At 23.4% G+C, this 5637-nt stretch overlaps 1 long non-coding RNA gene across 1 annotated transcript; it reads right to left on the reverse strand.

Annotated features, from left to right (window-relative positions):
- Positions 1–4321: 4321 nt before the first annotated feature.
- Positions 4322–5113, reverse strand: LOC113785466 (uncharacterized). The gene is made up of 2 exons (XR_003471606.2): positions 5018–5113; positions 4322–4560 (listed from the first exon to the last, which is right to left on the reverse strand). It is a non-coding gene; the product is annotated as an uncharacterized lncRNA (long non-coding RNA).
- Between the last annotated feature and the right edge of the window lie 524 nt (positions 5114–5637).

Raw genomic sequence — 5637 nt, forward strand, 5'->3', positions numbered from 1 at the left:
TCTATTAATTATATTGGTAAAATTATATATATATATATATATATATATTATTGATATAAATACCTAATTAGGACATAAAACTTCATATTTTTTTTCTTCTAAATCCACTTAAATTTAATAAATAAAAATATACCCGCGCAATACGCGGGTTAGCTTCTAGTTGTATATAAAGAATGGAGTATAATTACTTTAAAAGATAACTATAAAATATTTTATAGATCTCATTAAAAATGAGCTATTTTTATTTATTAAAGATATTATGCAATATTCAGTTGGAGGAAATTAAACAATTGTAGAAACAAAAAATGTGAGATATATAGACATTAAGTATTTATTATTCTTCATTTGAGAAAATTTAGAGTTATGTACTACACTTAGAAAGATATGTGCTACACTATTTGACTCTCTGTCTAAAGATGAGCTGAAACATATAGTATAGTTGTCATCATATTATATGACTAAAATTTAAGATGTGTATTGGGTTAAAAACCTAGCTTATATATGAAAAATATATTAGATGACACATAACATACTCCATAATAAAATATAAGCACAATTTGGTCAAAAAAATTGATTTATTTGCACAAATATCTATACACACAACAATTGATCATAAACATGGCAAAACATATTATAATTAGGCTTAATTGTAATTTTTGTCCCTCTACTTTTACTGATTCACGAAATTGGTCACTCTATTTAAAAGTCAACAATTTTGGTATTTCCTTATGATTTTTTAACTAAAAAATTGTGATGTGAGATGTTTTAAATAACGTGACATATGATAGAATAATATAAAATAATTAACATTCATGAAATTAGAATAAAATACAGTAAAAACTTAGCTTTCAACTTCGTAAATTTTTAATTTTTTTAATTTAATTAATGACATATGAATAATTAATGCATCTAGATGGTTCTATATCATATAATTGTATGTCATGTCTTTAAAAATATGTCAATTCCACATATTTTAGTTAAAAAATTCTGAGGTATGGACCAAAACTATCGATTTTTTAAATAAGGGGACCGTTTCCTTAAATTGGTAATAATAGAGGGATCAAAATTGCAATTAAGTCTTATAATTATAAATAGAATTAAAACTCAAAGATGTAAATATATATATATATATATATATATATATAATTTCTCACATGTTTTGCTTATCTAAAAGCACGTAAAATGAACGTACAAAGAAAAGTTGCATATAAACCAAAGTATATGTGTCATTGTCTTTCAATTTGTAAAAAAACATTAACAATATATGATACATAATGTATTGACATTTCGACGTATATATGAAAAATACTGGATGACACATGACACGCTTCATAAGAAAATATAAGTACAATTTGATCAAAAACATTGATGTATTTGCACAAATATCTATATATACAACAATTAACCATAAACATGTCAAAAACATATTGTAATTATAAATAGAATTAAAATTCAAATACGTAAACTAAAAAAAATTTAAAATTTCTCACACGTTTTGCTTATATAAAAGCACGTAAAATAAACATACAAAGAAAAGTTGCATAGAGACCAAAGCGTATGTGTCATTGTCTTTCAATTTCTAAATAAACATAAACAATATATGATACAAAATAATTTTCATAAATTATTGTCATTTATATATTTCTTGAGAAACATTTAAAAGGACCAATATATTAATTGTAGTTAAAACCATCAAAAAATTGTTACCAATAATGATGTAGGAGTAATGAGTGTTGATTAACTAATATTGATTGTATTTTAATTTGTAACTCACGACACATGAATAGTTCTACATAATATTAGATGCTAAATAATAATAATAATAATAATAATAATAATAATAATAATAATAATAATAATAATAATAATAAATTCTTCCTTCTTTGTCAATTGCACCTGTCCTTTATGTGCTTGGATGTCTTTTTAAATTTTTCTATCAATTTATTGACTCGTTCTCATGACTTTATTGTCACTTTTACTAATGACAATGTTACTTTATAGGATTAGAATTCAGGACTCAAATTGACGTCAAATTTGAGTCTAATAGTATCTATTATCTCTTTGCCAAATCATTGACATATCCTATCAACGACTCTTCTCTTGCTATACATGCTTTATGCTTAGTTATGTCATCTTAGTTTTCTCAAACTTTAAAAGATGGGACTTAATTGATCTTTTCAAATTATCTAACTCACATTGTAAATCATGTCAGTTAGAGAAACACACTTATAGTCATTTTAATGATTAAGTCAATAAACGAGCTATGTTCCCCTTTACTTCTTTAGTCCATTCTATTCATAAGAAGCTATGAGGAAATATCAAAGTAATCGTTATTGCCATTAAAGCTCAGTTCAGTTTAACGATTACAACTTATAAGTAGTAAGAAGGACAAGATGTTATATTTAAAATCGGCTTTATGTAGAGATATGTGATCAACGTGGATTCACTGAAAGAGAGTCTAAGCATGTTCCATAATAACTTATAATTTTTTTTCTCAAAATAGTATCTGTAATATACTTTTGAATTAAGGATGTATTTATTTCTACAAAATATCTCTCAATAAAGTTTCATTACAACTAGATATATCTCCAAAGTTTTTTTTTTTACTAAATAACAATATTTATTTATTCAAATTGATATAAATTATATCGATCGAGAACATTACAATTTAAAATCGCCAAAAACAAAAAGAATGAATATGCAAACATACTTACAACACTCATGTTAATAACATAAAATAACATATTGCTACAAATGTGACAATGCCTACAAATATGATAAAATTGAGGTGTCCGAAATACACATGCCTTCAGAACTGTAACGTTGACGACACTGAAATTATTGATTGAATTTGCACTTAATTGAAACTAATCTATCAATCTTAACCAAAGAACACTGCAACAAGACATAAAATCAAAATACCGCACCAAGACGACTAACAAACGTAATGCCACTCTAAAACGACGAAACCACAAAAAGTACGATAAAAAAACTAAATTTGTGTATAAATAACTTATTTAAATAAAAAAAAAAGTCAAGAAGGGGGTGATTTTGGCAAAAAAAATTAATCATAAATCACACATCTACATTGAAAAATGAAATAGAGATCAAATGGAAGAGAGGAGAATAACTTTTTGCTCTATTTTACCAACTTTTTTACCTTTGTTTTGATTAACTAAACAGACAATGGCATAAAATGTCATTGGGCTTAACAAAATGATTTGATTCATCACGGTTCTTTCAACAATAAAAGATCAATGCATAAAGTGTTTAGTACGAGAGGATGGTTTGCAAGCCCTATTTTGAACTTAATGCTCTATTTTATTTGATGTAACATGATGTATTAGAGAACAATTTTATAATTCTAACACTATTGTTGTAAATTAATTAATTAGTTCATTAAATTGAATTGCAAACTATGTTGTTTAAATGTAGTTACAAGTTACTTTAATGATATTTATTATTGATCTGTAATACTTGTTTCTGTTTTATTGAAGTGTATGGATTCAATTGACAAATTCCAATTTGGTGATAGATTTTAGAGTCTGTTTTCATACATATATGCCAATTGTTTGCACTAAAGTGTAAGAATAAAATTGCATAGCTTAAGAAGTGATGGTGCCAATTATATCTCATAGGATTTTTTATGTGTTAAATTAATTTTTATATTAAAGGAAGTATAAAAGGTACGTCAACCCTTACCACAATTAAAACAAAAATGCCATCTAATTATTCCATCCAACTTTTAAACATATCGCAATCCTTAATAGAAGGTGGATATAGTCATCTTGATTATTATCATTTGAGTTTGGACTTTAATTAATGAAATTTTTACTTATAAAAAATCCAATTTAAAGAAAATGATATAGTTTTGATAAAACAAAAGAATGATATAATCTTGTAAAAAAGAAGAAATGATATAATGAGAAATATAAAAATAATATTTAAAACTAAAATTAGTGTATTTTTATTTTTCACTTATTTTGATAGAGTTAATAAATAAAAGAATGTTTATAGAAACACTTTTACAAATACATATCCTTTGTGAAAGTACAATTATCCCATTATTATTATTATTATTATTATTATTATTATTATTATTATTATTATTATTATTATTATTTTTTCCATTTCTTTTATTACTATAGTTTTTAAATATATAAATAATATAAAAGTATACATTCTTAAAATATATGATATTAATTAAACATTTTTATGAAAGATGTACACACACAAAAAAATTGAACTTTCAAAAGTTAAGATACAATTATTTTTTATATTTTTTAATATAATATTTTTATATTTAAATATTTAACAAATATTCTAAAACATTTAATGCTGTTAGAACGTATCTATAAATTTTTTTTTATTAATGGAGATGTACATTTGATGTCTAACTAGCACAACGACAATAATTTTCGAGGCACGCGCCACCATTTCGAAACTTCAGAACTTTTAAACAATAATTATAACAATAATTATTATTAGTTGAACTTGAACATAGTTTGTCAGTGGAAAAAGTAAAGCGCAAATTTGGATAGGGACCATCAATTGCTCCTCCTACAATCAATAGAATATTGTCATATATTTTTTTATAACTGTTTTCTTTACCAACATCAAGTTTTGAATTTGTTGAAATTATTTAAAGTCTAACAATTCAGTTTGATTTATGAATTTGAGAACAAAAATAAGAACTAATTTTCAAGAAAAATAAAATAAGAGACTTAACAATCTTAATTTGAAATTTTAAACATTGATCCTATTTTAAAATTCTCAAACAAAATAATGTTTTCATAAATATTTTCTTAACTATGTTTTTTGAAAACATTTCTATACGAGAGGTTATCTCCAATATTTCCTATGATAATAAGAAATATTCTGAAAATGCAGTCTAATTTTCGTGAAAAACTTTTAAGTATGTCAAACACATTTTAGACATGTATTTTTGGAAAATGTATTCTCAAAATCAAAACTAAATTTTCATTTCAAAATGCATGCTTTTAGAAATGTGTGTTACCTGGAGTGAAAATGGATGTAATGCATAACAACAATGCAAGGAAAAAATAGACAAAGTCAACGCAAGAAGCCATTGTATCTTTCAAATTATGAATGAACAAGCAACACATACTAAAGGGTATTTAAAGACATGACTAGAATAAAGCAATTAATAAAGTAATGCTTAAACTTCTAACGATTTTAAATTAAATCAAATATAATAAAACAGATTATAAAATGCAAATAAAGATGTTTTTAAATGATTTTTTTAAATAAACTACAATTTATTTTAAATATTTTTGTTTACTTTTTCAAATAAAAATTGTGAAAAACTAAATTTGGTTCAGGTTTGATTCTGAAATAAACAAAAGTTAATTTAGAGAAAAAGTTCATTTATATTAAATTTTAAAAACTCCTTGATTTGTATAAATTTTAACCACACATTTTGAAAACATTTTTTTTATTTAATTTATCAAAAACTATGAGGACATATATCGTTTTTAAATTTAAAGATAAGTTTTTAAATTTTTTTAACTTTTAAAATTAAAAAAATTACAGTATTTTGTCAAAGAAGCTGAAAATTAAAATTTATCAATTTTAAAGTAAATTAAAGTAAATGAAATCTAATTAAATTAATTAAAT

Source organism: Cicer arietinum, chromosome 1 (genome assembly GCF_000331145.2).
Source record: "Cicer arietinum cultivar CDC Frontier isolate Library 1 chromosome 1, Cicar.CDCFrontier_v2.0, whole genome shotgun sequence".
Lineage (NCBI taxonomy): Eukaryota > Viridiplantae > Streptophyta > Magnoliopsida > Fabales > Fabaceae > Cicer > Cicer arietinum.